An 18,909-nucleotide genomic window follows, 5' to 3' on the forward strand; every position below is an offset into this window, starting at 1 on the left:
AGGGAATGCGTAAATAAACAATTCCCCCCCCAATGCAGCGAAAATGCATCTGTCGCCGCTGCCTCAGGGTCTGGTTCCCATGAAACATAATTTGATAACTGGTGGTTAAGTCTGGATGCGAATAGATCGATATCTGGTGTTCCATATTTTGCTGTAATATCAGCAAATACTTTTTTATTCAACATCCATTCGGGGTTTTCATTAAATTTGCGTGACCTGGTGTCTGCCACTAAATTTAGTCTTCCTGGTAGGTAAGTGGCTGATATCCAAATATCTCTCTGGATACACCATTGCCAAATTGTATTAGCCAGATTGTCACATGATGTCGATTTGTTTCCATCCATGTGGTTAATGTATGCTACCACGGTGGTATTGTCTATCTGTAGTCTAACATGCTGGTGATATGACCCAGTACAATATGACTTTAGGCCATGTAATGCACCCAACATTTCCAGGTAGTTTATGTTCAGTGTGAGTAATAATGATGCCTCCTGAGCAGTCCATCTACCTCCACAGCTGGTGATGGTATTGGTGGCTCCCCACCCAAGTGCACTGGCATCAGTTTGTAGTACCATGGAAGGGTTACTGACAATGATTGGATTGGAACAAAGCCAGATGTTATCTATCCACCATTTTAGTTCCATTTTAGCTTGATTGGTAGTTTCATAGTGCTTGTATTTTTGCTCTCTGTAAATTTAGGTAATGTAGAGGTCCACATTGTGTGGCTGAAAGGCAGCCACCATTTTGCCAATTACTTTTGCTACCAATCTGATGGATAGTTTGCTGATGTCAATGAGGTTATTGCCAGCCTCTATTAAATCTCTAGCCTTTCCCTTAGGCAGAGTCACCGACATGTGAACTCAGTCAATGGTGAAACCCCAAATAGTCCATAGTAGTGGAAGGCGTTAGTTTAGATTTAACTGGATGGATAATAAATCCCAGTTTTTCAAATAACTGTTTTGTGGCTGTTACAATTTGTTTGGACAATTCCAAAGTTTTGCCCACAATGAGTATGTCATCTAAATATGCCATGACCATATGTTTACGTTTTCCGTAGAAACGCTAGGGCTGGTTTCAAAATTTTTGTGAACAGCCTGGGGCTGATGATAATCCATTTGGCAGTGCTTTATACTGCCACAGTTGTCCCATCCAGTTGAATTTTAAGTAACATATGTGGTCACCTCGTATAGGCACTGAATAGTAAGCATCTTTTAAATCGATGCTGGCCATGAAGTAACCTTTGGAAACTAATTGTTAAGCAGTAACAAAGGTATCCATTTTGTCAGATCTATGATGATGCGACAACCACCATCTTTTTTGTTTTTGATAAATATATTGGACACGAATTCTAACGGTTCGTGTTGAGTTTTCTCAATTACACCTTTTATGTAAAGCCGCTCCAGTTCAGCTTGCGCTTTTGATTTTTCTTTATCAGAAGGCACGAACATTCGGTTCAGTATATGTTGAACTGGAGGGCTGTACTTGTGTATAAACTCTATTGTATATCCCTGGATACTGCTTAAGATGTAAGTATCGGTTGTTAACATGCTCCATGCCTTCAGAAAAGAGTGTAATCTCCACCCAACCTCCATGCTCCCTGTATTTTGTAGGGAACCAGACCCACCTACCTCCATAGTAACCAGTGGCAGGTTTACTTCTTTTTGTAGGTTCTTCGCTGCTGTTGTTGCGCTGGTGTCTGGATTTTCGGTTTGGTTGGCGTTGGAGGTCCCCGCATCTTCCAAGAAGGCCGGCCTGGGCCATGGCCTAAAAAAGACTCATGTTTTGAGTACCAGGCCTTCGAGCTTTCACCAGTTCTGCTGGTGGGTGCGTAGGGTGCTGTCTTTGGCTGTAGTGGGTTCCAGTAGGTTCTCTTGTTCCTGCACCCTTTGCACACTTGTCTTTCCTTCTGCGGACCCCTCTTCCAGGTCAGCCCAGAACTGACCCGCAGTGCTCCCCTCTGATGAGGTAGAAGCACTGTGCAGCCCTTCAAGAGGTACTGCTGTGGGTTTATCATAGGGCCCACAGTGACCCAACTCCATCTCCCGGAGTCTGTCACGTTGGAGAAAATGCTCCAACACACCGCTCCATCCGGCTCCAGCGCTCTCGGGCGCTGGCCGCCCGCGGTTGTTCAAAGTTGGACTCCTCTGAGTCCACGACCTTGTTTGTTTTTGTGTCTAGCCTTACCGCCCGGCCGCGTGGATCTGGCCAGTGCGGAGGCGACATCGGGCACAGCTGATCCCACTATCGGTGATCTGAGTGCCGCTGGCTGCTGCTGGCTGCCCGCTGCTCTGCGGTCCTCCCTCACCAGCTTTGTCCTTACTGCCCTTCCGTGGAGTGGATCTGGCCGGTGCGGAGGCGACATCAGGCACAGCTGATCCCATCTAGCCCACCAGCTTTGTCGCAGCCCGTTGGTTTCTCCACCTGTAATCAGCATGGTAAAAACACAAAAAGACCGCAGCTCTTACCTGCAGGTCCAGGTTAAAATTGTCGTTACAGGGGAACGTCGTTCCACCCCGTCTCCTGCCGTTTTTGACTTGTCCAAAAAGTCGACGGCCCCATTTGAATAGTCTCCCGCCCGGCCGTGGTGTTCTGGCCGGCGCGGGACCAAAAGTCGGGACAGCTGATCCCTTACGGGGCTTGTGCCTTCAGCTGCTGCTGGCTCCCGCAACTTCACGGTCCTCCCCAGCCAGCTTCACTCGCAGCACTTGTGGACACTATTTTGTCCAGCTTCCCCCCCTGTGTAAAAACAGCGCGGGGAACAAAACTACCGCAGAGTAAATTTCTTACCTGCAGGTCGCGGTTTCAAACTTACCGATGCGGGGGAACGCTCCCCCCCGCCTGTCGACTCGCAAGCGTGAAAGCGATATGACACGCATGCGTCGTGGCGGGGTTCTTCACGTAGTCACTCACGTGACTCCGAAGTAAAATTAATCTATAAACCTGCACATCTTTGGGGTGTGGGAGGAAACCTGAGCACCCTAGGGAAACTCACGTGGTCACAGGGAGAACATGCAAGCTCCACACAGAGAGTACCTGAGGTCAGGATCAAATCCAGGTGTCTGGCACTGTGAGGGTGCAGCTGTACCTGCTGCACCACTGCACCACCCGTACATAGAGTAGACAGTAAGAACTTTTATCCCAGGGTGGAAATGTCAAAAACTAAAGGGCAGAGCTTTAATTTGAGAGGGGCAAAATATAACAGAGATATGCGGGGCAAGTTTTTTACATAAATGGTGGGTGCCTGGAACAGGCTGCCAGGCATGGTTGTGGAGGCAGATGCATTAGTCCCCAAGGTCAGGATTGAACCCGGGTCTCTGGCTCTGAGAAGCAGTGGCTCTATCAGCTTCATTTTTCTTTGCATCTTAAAACCTATTTATCTCCAGCTGCTGGACTATACATGATTGGAATCAAGCTGTTCACAGTGTACAGTTATTGTTTAAAGGGAATAACGTCTAGTGTAAGATAAAGTCCAGTAAAGTCCAATTAAAGATAATCTGAAGGACTCCAAAGGGGTAGATGGGAGGTCATGACTGCTCTCCAGTTGATGAGAGGGCGTTTCAGTTACCTGATAACAGCCGGGAAGAAACCGACTCTGAATCTGGAGATATGCATTTTTAAACCTGCCTCAACTACCTCCCCTGGCAACTCTTTCCATTTGCCATCTTCTGAGTGAAAATGTTGCCCCTCAGGTTCCTATACTGTTTACCTTTTTGATAAGCCATAGAATGTTCTGTGTTTATTGAAGAATGACTGGTCGTCATCCCATGTCAGTAATAATCTAACTATCCTCCTTTTTTCTAACCTTAAAAAAAACCTTACAAGATGTTTAGAACATAAAACAATTGTGTTTGTAAGTGTCTTGCTCTGAAGTCACTGTTCCAATCTTCCTGTCCAAGTGAAATTGAAAGAATCTCCAACACAGCGTGTGAGATGTTATTTTTAATTACCAAGCCAGGCCGTCTCACTTGGTTTATCAGTGGGACAAGTAACTCCAGGTCAATCTATTCTCCATCTACTCTCAAAGTACATCCCCCCAAAAATAACTTGTGATAACAGATAAAGGATAAAGTAATTATTCTTTGAGTAATTTTAGTAATTGAGCGTGTGGATATCTGTGTTGTGCACTCCTGCTGGTGTCCGGTTTGCCTGCAGTTTTGCTTTCTTCTGTGTGCCCACAGTTTCGAGCATTAATTCTTGATTTGTCCACTCATAGAGTAATAGCCATAGAGCACGGAAACAGGCCCTTCGGCCAAACTCGCCCAATCCAACCAATATGCCCCACCTACACGAGGCCCACCTGTCCACGTTTTGCCCATATCCCTCTAAGCCTTTCCAATCTATGTACCTGTCCAAATGCCTTTAAATTTTGTTATAATACGCAGGTCCTTAGTGGTGACCTGTTTTTCCGGAGCTCCCGCAACAACAGCTTCGTCCACTGGACTGGAGGGTGGCAGCTTCGGCAGCTTCGACCACCCCGGGCCGCGGAGCTTGAACCGACCCGTTTGCGGAGCACGGTTGAGCCGCAGCACTTACTTACCATCACCCGGTGGGGTCACAACATCGGAGGCCTGGATCGCCTCAGCGCAGAGGGAGAGCAAGGAGGGAAGAGACAAATACTTTAAGACTTTTGCCTTCCATCACAGTGAGGAGGTGTCTGGTGAACTCACTGTGGTGGATGTTAAATTTGTGTTTATTGTGTGTTTTGTTATTTTATTATATGTATGACTGCAAGGCAACAAAATTTGTTCAGACCGAAAGGTCTGAATGACAATAAAGGATACTTTGACTTTGACTTTGACTTTTGACTTTGATAATAACTGCCTCAACTATCTCCACTGGCAGCTCGTTCCATATACCCACTACCCTCTGATATAAAAAGTTGCCCATCGGTTTCCTATTAAATCTTTCCTCTCTCACCTTAAACCTAACTCTTCTCGTTCTTGACTCCCTTACTCTTGGAAAAAGACTCTGTGCATTCACCCAAACAATTTCCCTCGTGATCTTATACACCTCCTTAAGATCATCCTTCATCCTCCTGCGCTCCAAGGAATAAAGTCCTAGCCTGCCCAACCTATCTCTATAGCTCAGTCCTTCGAAGCCTTGGCACTCCTCGTAAATCTTCTCTGCACTCTTTCCAGTCTAACATCTTTCCTGCAGCAGGCTCTCCAAATGTGAACATTCCTGCAGCAGGCTCTCCAACTGCGGCCTCATCTACTGAATACAACAGTAAATACAACAAGGAGCTTCATGTAAAATGGTTCCATTCTCCAGCACCAGGGTTATGGGGAGAAGGCAGGAGAATGGGGTTAGGAGGGAGAGATAGATCAGCCATGATTGAATGGTGGAGTAGACTTGATGGGCCGAATGGCCTAATTCTGCTCCTATCACATGACCTTATGTCCATGTTGACACTTTCCGTTGATTGGTCTTATGCCTAGGTGGTATTGCTGAAGCCTTCCTGTCTAGTTGGAACCACCATTCGCCTGTACTCACCCTATCCGAACCCCTGCTGGTCAGGAGCATCTTACAGTCAAGTATTGGGATCCTGAGTGGCAATAGAGTCTTGATCAATGTAACAGAGATTAAAGGTAGTCCAGAGCACGCCCTGCCACAAAACTCCTCTGCATGTCGAAACAAGGAACTGCAGATGCTGGTTTACAAAAAAGGGCACAACATGTAACTTCAGGGTTGCTAAAATAGTATTTAAACATTATTCAGAAATAGTTAAAGTAAAAAACAAATTATTAAATTTTTGAACAAAATTAAATCCTAATAAAAATACAACTCTTTATAAATATTACACATATCAAAAATAATAAGAACTGACCTTATTATTCCCACTTTTTTCCTGTGACACACCAATCCCCCCCTGAAATTATTGTGTCCCCAGGTTCCGCAAAAGGTCTAAGTCAGGGCTATTTTCAAGAGCAAATTCCTCATTGGAAGTGCAACAGATCATCAGTCTGAACCAGCTTGGCCAGTACATTCCACATGGAAGAGCACAACCTCTAGATCTGGGATTTACACAAAACAAATAAGTAGCACTTCAACAGGCAAATACTGGCAACTTGATGTAGTAATGCCAGCAACTATCAGGCCAATGTGTCCACTGCACAAGGAGAATTCCACAAGGAGAATTCCACAAGGAACTGCAGAAGCTGGTATGCAAAATAAAGAGTAAATCAGCGGGTCAAGCAACATCTCTGGAGAACATGGATAGATGACGCTTCGGGACGTGACCCTTCTTCAGACTCAATCTGAAACATCACCTACCCCTGTTCTCCAGAGATGCTGCCTGGCCTGTAGAGTTACTCCAGCACTTTGGGCCTTTTTCTTATTCACAAGTGCACAAGTATGAATCCAACTACTTTTGGCATGGCTGTAATGTGCCTGCTGCTCCATTACTTTCATTATGTCAGATGCTCCATCATCAGACTGCATGCCAATCGCTTCATTTGTTTCTTTTTGCTGATGATTCCAATCCTGCCCACCGCCCTGTGATACCATCAGGCTTACTGCTCCTTCAATTCACACTCGCATGCCTCTCCATTAATTAAGCCCGCTCTTTAATTTCTGCTGAACGACTCTGTATTTCTGATGCCCGTAAATTAATTAATAACTACAGTAGCATATGTTTGCAATGCTTCAATTGGACATTCACCCTGATTGAGCTGTGCCCCCATTTATACCTCCCGCACCATTAGGTCATTCACACTAACTGTTTCTTTAATTAATTTGTGCCAAATGTACCATTAACTCGTCGTTATATACTTATCTCACACCTTTCGGCTTTTCAACTCTAGCCTTTGTCCAACCATCTAACTATCATAACACCCCCCTCACCTGCATCCACCTACCATTCACCATGCTTTGTCCTGCCCCCTCCTCTCTTCCAGCTCTTTCCCCCTCATCACCCCGCCCCTTTTGACTTGAAGAAGAGTCCCAACCCGAAACATCACCTCTCCAGGTTCTGCCTGACCTGCTGAGTTACTCCAGCAGTGTGTCTATTATTGTAAACCAGCATCTGCAGTTCCTTGTGTCTCTATGCACTCCATATGACCTGTTCTTGATTGTCCCAAGTACAGATCATATCAGTAGACGTGCTTTTAATTCGTGCCCCACCGAACTCATCTCCACATACCTTGACTCCATCCTATCCCCCTTGGTCAAATCCCTCCCCACCTATGTTCTAGACACCTCAGACACTCTCCGCCGCCTCCACGCATTCCACTCTCTGGGCCCTCACCCCCTCATCTTCACCATGGATGTCCGGTCACTCTACACCTCCATCCCCCACCAGGATGGCCTCAGAGCCCTCCGGTTCTTCCTCGACCAGAGGAGCAACCTATACCCAGCCACTGACACTCTCCTCCGCTTAGCGGAGTTGGTCCTCACGCTCAATAACTTTACATTTGACTCCTCCCATTTCCTCCAAACACAAGGCGTAGCTATGGGCACACGCATGGACCCCAGCTATGCCTGCCTCTTTGTCGGGTACGTTGAACAATCCTTGTTCGAGGCGTACCAGGGCCCCATCCCCGACCTCTACCTCCGCTACATTGACGACTGCTTTGGTGCCACCTCCTGCACCCACACACAACTGACTGACTTCATCCACTTCACCACCAACTTCCATCCGGCACTCCAATACACCTGGACGATTTCCGACACTTCCCTACCATTCCTTGACCTCACCATCTCCATCACAGGGGACAGACTCCTGACCGACATACATTACAAACCCACTGACTCACATGGCTATCTGGACTACACGTCTTCCCACCCTGCCCCCTGTAAAGACTCCATCCCCTACTCCCAATTCCTCCGCCTACGCCGCATCTGTTCCCAGGACGAGACATTTCATACCAGGGCATCGGAAATGTCCTCGTTCTTCAGGGAACGAGGATTCCCCTCCGCCACCGTAGATGAGGCTCGCACCAGGGTCTCATCCATACCCCGTAACACTGCTCTCTCTCCCCATCCCCGCACACACAACAAGGGCAGAGTCCCTCTGGTCCTCACCTTTCACCCCACCAGCCGGCAAATACAACACATAATCCTCCGCCATTTCCGCCACCTCCAACGTGACCCCACCACTCGCCACATCTTCCCATCTCCCCCTATGTCTGCCTTCCGCAAAGACCGCTCCCTCCGCAACTCCCTCGTCAATTCTTCCCTTCCCTCCCGCACCACCCCCTCCCCGGGCACTTTCCGTTGCAACCGCAAGAAATGCAACACCTGTCCCTTCACCTCCCCCCTCGACTCCATTCAAGGTCCCAAGCAGTCGTTCCAGGTGCGACAAAGGTTCACCTGTATCTCCTCCAACCTCATCTACTGCATCCGCTGCTCTAGATGTCAGCTCATTTACATCGGTGAGACCAAGCGTAGGTTGGGCGATCGTTTCGCCGAACACCTCCGCTCAGTCCGCAATAACCTACCTGACCTCCCGGTGGCTCAGCACTTCAACTCCCCCTCCCATTCCCAATCCGACCTCTCTGTCCTGGGTCTCCTCCATTGCCAGAGTGAGCAACAGCGGAAATTGGAGGAACAGCACCTCATATTCCGTCTGGGGTCCTTGCGTCCATATGGCATTAACATTGAATTCTCCCAATTTGGCTAGCCCGTGCTGTCTCCTCCCCTTCCTTAACCCTCTAGCTGTCTCCTCCCACCCTCCCATCCGCCCGCCCTCGGGCTCCTCCTCCTCCTCCCCTTTTCCTTCTTTCTTTCCCCACCCCCCATCAGTCTGAAGAAGGGTTTCGGCCCGAAACGTCGCCTATTTCCTTCGCTCCAAAGATGCTGCTGCACCCGCTGAGTTTCCCCAGCAATTGTGTGTACCTTTTAATAAAGTTTAGTTTAGAGATACAATTCAAAAACAGGTCGTTTGGCCCACTGAGTCCACACTGACCAGCGATCCCCCATGCACCAGCACTACCCTCCACACTAGGGACAATTTACTATTTTTACCAAAGCCAAATTAACAATGAAACCTGTATGGCTTTGGAGTGTGGGAGGAAATCGGAGCACCCAGAGAAAACCCACACAGTCACAGGGAGAACATACACACTTCATACAGACAGAACCCGTAGTCAGGATTGAACCTGGGTCTCTGGCGCTGTATGACAGCAACTCTAACGCTGCACCACCATGCCCCTTTTGATCTAAAAGTATTGATCCTAGGACCACGTGGTGACATCGTGTATTGAGGTCACGCCCCTTCCACATCATTCTGATTGTTTTTGATCGATCAATAAAGGCCAATATCACTTTTTCCATCTCGTTGATAATTAGGCATTGTTGACAAAGAATAATAATCAAAAACATTGAAAATGGTCCGCCCAGCGATCACCTGTATACTCGTTCTGTCTTACACAATACGGAGATTTTTTACAGAAGCTAATTAGTTTACAAACCTGCATGTCGCTGGCATGTGGGAAGAAACTGGTGCAGCTGGAGAAAACCCACGTGGTCACAGGGAGAATGTACGAACTCCGTGCAGACAGCACACATAGTCACAATGCGATCCAGGTTTCAGGCGCTGTAAGGCATCAGCTCTACCACTGCACCACCGTGTTTAATTGAATGATTTTTTGAAAGCATTTCACTCACTGTCAACTTTTCTCAATTTCCCTCAGGTTTTATAATGACCCTGTGATGATCTCTGGGATGAATTTCTGCAATTCTTTCCTTCAGCTCAGTGATCCCAGTCTCCTTATTCCCCACAGGATTTGCACAAGCTTTTGCTTCTCTTTATCGGAATTTCATTCTGTCCGCTGATTGTTTATTTACTCTTGGCTTGTTGGTCTTGGGGATATTGGCAATCTCTGCTCCCAGTCTTATAAAGGAAACAATGGACAACACAGCTGCTGCCACAATAGCAGTTAGATTAAAAAAGTAACTAAACAAAACAGAGTGCTTTATAAGGGTTCAGGCTGCATCACTGGAGAAAAAAAATAGGTGATGTTTCGATTCGAGACACTTCTTCAGACTGAGAGTTAGGGGAGAGGGAAACTAGAGGTATGAAAATGTTCCGAACAAACCGGAGCCATCACTGATGGCCAAGAAAAGGTGGAGCCCACAATGGTCCATTGTTGGCTGTGGAAGATGTGATAACGACGGGATATACAGTATAGATGCGAACAGTGGAATTAACAGGACAACTAGGGTGGGAGAGGGGCAGAGAGGGAATAGAATGGTTACTTTTAATACCTCTAGATTCTCTCTCCTCTGATTTTCAGTCTGAAGAAGGGTTTCGACTCGAAACGTCTCCTATCTGCAGTTCCTTCCTACAGTGCTGTCTGTACAGAGTTTGTACATTCTCCTTGTGACCACGTGGGTTTTCTCCGGGTGATCCGGTTTCTTCCCACATTTCAAAGACATGCAGGTTTGTATAACTAATTCGCTTCTGTAATAAATCTCCCTATTGTGCAGGATAAAACTAGTATAAGGGTAATCGCTGGGCGGCGCGGACCTGGTGAGGTGTAGGGGCAGTTTCCACGCTGCATCTCCAAATTAAACTAAACTAACACCTCATATTTCGCTTGGGTAGTTTGCACCCCAGCAGTATGAACATTGACTTCTCTAATTTCAGGTAGTCCTTACTTTCTCCTCCCCTTCTCAGCTCTCCCTCAGCACACTGGCTCCTCATCTTCCTTTCTTCTTCCCGCCCCCCCCCCCCCCCCCACCCCCTTACCCTCACATCAGTCTAAATAGGGTTTTGGCCCGAAACGTTGCCTATTTCCTTCGCTCAGTGGATGCTGCCTCACCCGCTGAGTTTCTCCAGCATTTTTGTCTACCTTAAACTAAACAGTAACTTGGTAGCCAGGAAGAATCATAGTAAAAGATGCAGAAAATGTTTGCAGACGATTTTGAGGATGTACAATATGAATAATCCCAGTGAGGATTGGGTGTTCCTTTTGTCTTTTCTGTTCTTTATGTATCAATATCCATTAACTTGAGAAACCAAATTTTGATTTCTAGGAGGAAAATCGAACATCGTTCCTTTGGCTTCCAAGCGTGCAGAGGCAATAAACCAAGGATTATTGAGATTGTGTAGAAAGATACTGCAGATGAGGGGTTTATACCGAAGAAAGACACAAAGTGCTGCAGTAACACAGCGGGTCAGGTAGTATCTCTGGAGAACATGGCTAGGTGACGTTTCGGGTCGAGATCCTTCTTCAGAGTGACTGTCTATTATTGAGAGTATTGAAATTGTTAATTACAATATGACACAGGAACTAAAAAATATTTTGGCTTTCTACATTTTGTGAGAAAAATAATTTTGTGAAAATAGTTTTACTCACTGCCAAAGAGGCAAGGAATTTGCGAGACTTAGTATCAGTCTTTGTGTGAATCCACCTCGTTGCATCTGCTCAATTGAAGAGATAATAAGGTTTTTATATTGCCATCTGCTTACCTATTCTTTTTTTTACACAGTTTTGTCCTTGGATTGAATAGAGCTGTTAATAAAATTGCATCTCAAATCAAAATTATGTAGATCTCTTCAACTTCTCACTTGCTGTGAATGGGCAGAAAATGTGTTTCAATCCATTCTTTGATGCCATGATCGCACTAGAGGCTGCTTTAGAGTTGCTGCCTTACAGCACCAGGTTCTATCTTGACTACGGGTGCTCTCTGTACGAAGTTTGGACATTTTCCCTGTGACCGCACGGGTTTTCTGCAGGTGCTCCCGTTTCCTCCCACATTCCAAGGACGTGTAGGATGGTAGTTTAATTAGCGTCTGTAAATTGTCTCTGGTGTATAAGATGGAACTAGTGTGCGGGTGATCATTGGTCTGTGCATTCACCCTATCTATTCCCCTCATTATCTTGTACACCTCGATATGATAACCCCTCATCCACTTGCGCTCTAAGGAATAAAGTTCGAGCCTACCCAACCTCTACGGGCAACACGGTGGAGCAGCAGTGGAGTTGCTGCCTTACAGCGCCTGAGACCTAGGTTCGATCCTGATTATGGGTGCTGTCTGGATGGAATTTGTACACTCTCCCTGTGACCGTGTGAGTTTTCTCCGAGTGCCTCACCGATCTGCATGGACATGGTGGTCCGATTGGCCTGGTTCCGCACTGTAACTTTAAATTCTGAACTCTCCCTATAGATAGTCTCATAAAATCATGTTAGGCACAGAAATTGTGGGCCAAAGGGCCTGTTCCTAACCTGTGCTGTTGATGTTCTATGCGCTATGTGCTTCTACACGGAGAAATAAAGGAGGAAGCAGCTTACTGCTGACTGAGTGGAAAGGCAGGTGGGTTGTCTAAATTATTAGCTGGCACTAAACTGGTCAGCAGGAAGACGTGTCGCGTTGCTGCAAACGTTAATTGCTCTCCATCTTTGCATGCAGGTGAATACACACAGGAGAAAATAAAGTGCATCATTTACTATTCTGTCGCTGTGATAAATGCCATGGGGCACTCATTACTGCAGATTTTCTCGACTTGATTTGTTCCCTCGGCTCGAATGGTTGTGACTGCTGAGGCTCGGAAATATGTGCTGCCGGCAACTGTGAGATAAGGCCCTGGAAACAGCACTGTGAGGCATTGGATGTGTCTAACCCACAGAACTGGGACCCAGCCATTGACTGTGTGAAAAGCAAAACCACATTGGAAGGAGACTCATCAGAGGGCATTCTCCGCTCATCATCTCTGAGAGAAAACAGATGTTTCTAACACATTTGAATTGCTACTCATGATTTTAAATTATCACGAGAATAATTATCATTTTGGCGGCACAGTGGTAGAACTGCTGCCTCATAGCACCTTGGTTCAATCCTGATCTCGGGTGCTGTCTGTGTGGAGTTTGCACATTCTCCCTGTGGCGGGAATGAGGGGATGGTATTGCTCAAAGAAATGCTGGTAGAGCTGCTGCCTCACAGCGCCAGAGAACCTGGTTGAATCCCGACCTCGGGTGCTGTCGATGTGGAGTTTGCACATTCTCCCTCTGACCACGTGACTTTCCTCCGGGTGCTCCATTTTCCTCCCACATCCCAAATGCATGCAGGTTAATTGACCTTTAGGTTAAATGTAAAATTGCCCATAGTGTGTCGGGAGTTGAAGTGAAAGTCTGACAAGATAGAACTAGTGTGAATGGGTTATTGATGGCTGGCGTGGACTTGGTGGACAGAAGGGCTTGTTTCCTTGCTGTATTTTTCAATGAATCAATCTTTCAATTGGAGACCAGGGATCAATTAACGCATGACCTTACTCAGTCATAGGGAATTACAAAACGGAAACTCTTTGACCCAATCTGAGCAGACCGTTATCCATTATTCTTACAATTACACTACCTTGCACCAATCCCATTTTACTCTCCACTTTTTACCATCAACTGCCTCCCTTGTAGCACTCTCCTGTACATAATTGTAGCAATTCATAGTGGCTAATCACCCTACCAACCTTCATGCCTTTGGGATGTGGGAGGAAACCAGACCACTCGGGAGAAACCCATGGAGTCATAAAGTTAATGTGCAAACTCCACATGGAGTTCCACAGAATTGAAATCAGGACTCTGTAACTATGAGGCCTCAACCCTGTTTGCCGTGCCATTGCATTCCGCCAATGGCAGATCTAGCAATGTAGACTACTTAGAGTGAGATGGTCATAGAGTCATACAATATGGAAATAGGCCCTTCAGCCCAACACGCCCAAGCCGACCAATATGCCCTATCAATTGCCCACGCTTGGTCCATATCCCTCTAAACTTATACTATCTATATACTTGTCCAAATGTCTTTTAAATGCTGTTATAGTACTCCCTCAACTAACTCGACTGGCAGCTCGGTCCACATACCCACGACCATCTGAGTAAAAATATTGCCCAACTTTACGGCACATGTCTTAGGTGAAAATTTCCTAATGAACTGCACAGGAGTAAAAAATGATCAATCCGGTTAGGTAATGTTAGACCAGATGATCAAAATCTTGGTAAGAGAGGTGTGTTTCAAGGAGCAATTTCAAGGAAGTGAAAAATTAGGAATTTAGCAAAGCAATTCCTGAAAGCAGACACGGAAATCGCTGTCAAAGCATGCGGGGGACACAATTTCTTGATGGCCGCGCGCGCGCGCATGCGCATACATACACACGCAAGGCTTCAGCCGTGGGCCCTGTGGACGGCAACATCTGGAGCGGGCCTGATTGGTGACCAACTCCGAACTCCAGCAACAACAGCTTCGTCCGCCCTGATTTGTGGGGCTTGAATCGGCCCATTCATGGGGTCTTTCTTCGGCCGACAGGGGCTTCAACATCGGGAGCCTCGATCGCCTCGATCACCTCGATGCAGCAGTTTGATTTTAAGAAAGCGCCTGATAAAGTCTGGATTACAAAACATGGGGGGGATTGTCCCCCACCTCTCAAAGCAGGGGAACGTGTCCCTCCCAGGATTTCCGCCCCTGCCTGAAAGTCTAGGTTCCACCCACTGATTCTGCAGGTATTAGAATGAAGGACTCAGATAGGGGTGCAAGGATTTTGATGGGTAGCTGGGCTGGAGGAGGCTTTTGAGAAAAAGCAGTACATGGTAATGGAGGAATCTGAGAGTAAGGTGTAGAATCTTAAAATCACAATGCTGTAGGAGTGAGGCATCTGAGGTGATCAGGTTCAGAAGTGATAGATGAACATCTTTCCATAAGCTATCCGATTCACCTCTATCGGACTATCCGATTCACCTCTACTCATTGCTTACATTGGACTTTGTCTCTGGAACTGGTGCGCTACAATGCCGAGAACTACATTCTACATTCTGATCTTCCCGGGAATGAAAGAGATCGCAAAGAGGGATGAACACTGCCCGGTCCATTACACGTCCTGACCTCCCCACCATAAAAAGGCAGCCAACATCATCAAGGACCCTGCTCATGCTCTCATTTCACTCCTGCCATCGACAAGAAGGTATAGGGGCCTGAAAACTGTTTAGGTTCTGGAACAGCTTCTTCCCAAACACCACCAGGCTATTAAACACCACAACCTCCAACTAAACTCCGAAATAAGAACTGCCTTGATTGCATTAGGGACTTCAGATTTGGTTTAAGTTTTTGCACTATTTCATTTGTTTTTCTTATTTTATTGAATTCCTTGATATTTATGATGGTATCTACTGAGCACCATGTTTGCATATCTGTTATGCCACTGCAAGTAATCATTTCATTATTCCATTTTGGGACATATGACAATAAAGCACTCTTGACTCTTGACTCCTTTGCTCTCCATCGTAGAGTCACAGAGTTATACAACATAGAAACATGCCCTTCAGCCCAACTTGCCCATGCCAACCAAGATGCCCCATCTACACGTCCCATCTGCCCACATTTGCCCAATGTCCCCGTAAATCTTTCTTATCCATGTACCTAAGAAAGAGCTGCAGATGTTGGAAAAATCGAAGGTAGACAAAAAATGCTTGAGAAACTCAGCGGGTGAGGCAGCATCTATGGAGAGAAGGAATTGGTGACGTTTCGGGTCGAGACCCTTCTTCAGTCTGCTATCCATGTACCTGTTCAGATGTCCTTTAAATGCTGTTATAGTAACTGCTTCAACTACCTCTTTTGGCAGCTCGTTCCATATACCCACCACCCTGTGAAAAGGTTGCCCCTCAGGGTCCTATTAGGTCGTTCCCCTCTCACCTTAAAACTATAACCTCTGGTTATAGTTGATTCTGCTACTGAAAGACTCAGTGCATCTACCCTATCTATTCCCCTTTTGATCGTATACACTATAGGATCACACCTCATCCTGCTGTGCTCCAAGGAATACAATCCTAACTTGCCCATTATCCCCCTGTAGCGCAGACCCTCAGGTTCCGGCAACATCATCGTAAATCTTCCCGATAAAGTTTCCATCTTAACCTATTGTACTTGAGTTTGGCCTGATTCTATTTATGTATAGTGTCATCTGACTTGATGGAAAACATTTTTTTTCACTGTGCTTCAGTAGATGTGACAATAATAAACTCAAACGTAAACTTAAAATAAACATCTGAAAGGATTTGAAGTTTTGGATGAGTTTACGTTTATGGAGTGTAGAGATTTAGGGTTAGTAGATGTGGTGGAAGTCTTATGTATACAGATAGCTAGGAACGGAATTACTCAAACAACAATTAGTTCCCAGTACAGCCAATGAACTGCTTTATTTAACTCCACTGGTGATTTACTGTATAACTATAATTAGCTTCACTGTTATAAAACATGCAATAAACCACAATCTCCAGGATTAAGGTGACACAGCTCCTTGCTGTGAACAGTTTATCACAGCATGGAAGAATTGAACCCCTGCTGTTTAAAAGTGACAAATAACAAGGATCCAACTCGCAATGAAGACTCTGCAAGCTTTAGGATATAACAGCAGAATGCATTATTGATAATCCAACGTGTGTTGGTGATTTGGTCTTCAGAGCCAGAGATGGCAGCAATTCTGTCACCGAGTTTGATACAGTCATACAGCATGCAAACAGGCCCTTCAGCTCAACTTGATATTAACTCAAATGTCTTTTCTATCTCTTGGTTTCAATCTGTGATTCAAAAACCTTCATCCTTCTAAATGTAGTAACAGGGAACTGCAGATGCTGGAGTAACTCAAGAATCAAGAGTGTTTCATATGTCCCAAAATGGAACAATGAAATTCTTACTTGCAGCAGCATAGCAGGATGTAAACATAGTATTTTATAAAATGCATAATAAACAACATAAAAAGTTATATATATATATGTGTGTGTGTGTATATATATACACACACACAAGCAAACAACAATAGTGCAAAGACTACGGGCTTTGACTGGGTTCGATCCTGACTATGGGTACTGTCTCTGTGGTGTTTTCACATTCCCTCTGTGACCGCATAGGTTTTTTCCGGGTGCTCCAGTTTCCTCCCACACCCCAAAGACGTGCGGGTTGTTAGGTCAATTGGCCTCTGTAAAAAATTGTCCTTCCAGCAGTGGATGACAAGGTAGGATAACATAGAACTGGTACAAACAGGTGATCGATGGTCGACATGAACTCGGTGGGCCGAAGGGCCTGTATCCATGCTGTATCTCGAAACTAACCTAAATATGCATACAATATAAAACAGATAAAAGCCGAGTGCTGTTTTACAGTGAGACATTTATTGTTATTTATAACCAACCACAATATGAGAAACTGTGCTAACAGTTGGTTGTATCACAAGGGTTACTGTACAGGTTGGGGGAGGTGAAGTTAAGTTCCCGTTGTATCGCACTGCGTGTGGGTGACATATATCAGAACAGCTGACAACTTTGTATAATCAGTTTGCTTTTGAGTTTACTGCTGTTTATTCTGACACATCCTGTAAAAGATACAGACAACTCAGTCACACTATCCAACTTGGTCCAGTAATTGGCCAATTAACTACATCAGCAACTGTACGCATGGAGGAATGAGAGTTGGTCAATTATACACAGGCTGGCAATGACATGCTTCAGATTGTCATAATTAGTCAGTGTTCTCTGAGTGAATTTATCTGTATTGAACCATAGGTTGAATTTAATCAGAGGGTGGTGAATCTCTGGAATTCATTGCCACAGAAGGCTGTGGAGGCCATGTCCATGGATATTTTAAGGCGGAGATTGTTAGATTCATGATTAGTAGGCAGCATCTCTGGCGAACATGGATAGGTGACGTTTTGGGTCGGAATCTTTCTTCAGACTGAGTCCGAAGGACCTGACCCGAAACATCACCAATCCTTTCTCTACATTCTGGGAAACTTCTTCAGCACCCTCTCCAAAGCCTCCACAACCTTCCGTGTAATGGGGCGAGCAGAACGGCATAGAATACTCCAAAAGGTGGTCGAACCAAAGTCCTATAAAGCCGCAAGGAGTAAAAGTTTCCAAAGTCTCACTCGAATTTTCATGAATAAATTTCCAAATGGCCTTCCCCTTACTCTGAAACAGAGCCTCCCAATTCTAGGCTCATTTTACAGCAGAGGTGAGCATGTTGTCGAACTTCCAAAGGGTGAGGGTTTCCAATTAAAAGACATCAGTGCTCAATGTTCTGACTGATTCACATCTGTTCGTCACCCTCATGGGAATCAATAGTGTGTGCAAAAACATTTTTACTTTGTCATATAAATCGGGCCTGTTACCTACATTTGTGCATAACGTGCCAGGACTCGACAGCCGATCACAGTGGAATATGTATTCTATCTTCAAGAGCTTCTGGAGTGAGCATAATTCAAACCTCAATTGAAAGCGACGTCACTGGGGACACCCTCTAATTTGGGTATCAACCATCAAAGCGAAAGATTAAACACTGCAAATTGGAAGTAGCATCTGTCTAAGAAAACAGGCAAATGTTGGTGCACCGAGGCAGCCCGAAAGCCAACTCTTTGAACAAAACTTTAAAGACATGGATATATCTGGAATTATTCCATTTTAACCACTGTGAAAGAAAGAACGACTGATCATTGAGGCAAGACCCTTCACTGCCTCAGCGTGACCAACATTTTTATATCATTTTCAGGAGCAGTCACAATTATAAAATACAAAAGACCAGCTGCACAGAGGCACAGCGGTAGAGTTGCTGCCTTTTTAGCTGCTCTTAATGGCTGCCCCATGTACTGGCCTTCCCTTTCTTGATCTCACAGTCTCCATCAAAGGCCTGACCTACTGACTCCCACAGCTATGTACACTACACTTCATCCCACCCTGCCTCCAATAAAGACACTATTCTCTACTCCCAATTCCCCCACCTATGCCTCATCTGTGCCCAAGATGAGGTGTTCCATACCAGGCCTCATTCTTAAAGGAACGGGGGTTCCCCACATCCTCCATAGGTGAGGCCCTCACGTGTCTCCTCGGTTCCCCACAGCTCCGCTCTTGCTCCCCCTCCCCGCAGTCGCAACAGGGAAAGAGTCCCCCTAGTCCTTACCTTCCACCCCATCAGCCGTCGCATACAGCACA

General features: G+C 45.8%; 1 long non-coding RNA gene across 1 annotated transcript; it reads left to right on the forward strand.

Annotated features, from left to right (window-relative positions):
• Nucleotides 1-487: 487 nt before the first annotated feature.
• Nucleotides 488-17,783, forward strand: LOC116978139. The gene is made up of 3 exons (XR_004413383.1): nt 488-498; nt 2,405-2,407; nt 17,738-17,783. It is a non-coding gene; the product is annotated as an uncharacterized LOC116978139 (long non-coding RNA).
• Nucleotides 17,784-18,909: the final 1,126 nt, after the last annotated feature.

Source organism: Amblyraja radiata, chromosome 10 (assembly GCF_010909765.2).
Source record: "Amblyraja radiata isolate CabotCenter1 chromosome 10, sAmbRad1.1.pri, whole genome shotgun sequence".
Classification (NCBI taxonomy): domain Eukaryota; kingdom Metazoa; phylum Chordata; class Chondrichthyes; order Rajiformes; family Rajidae; genus Amblyraja; species Amblyraja radiata.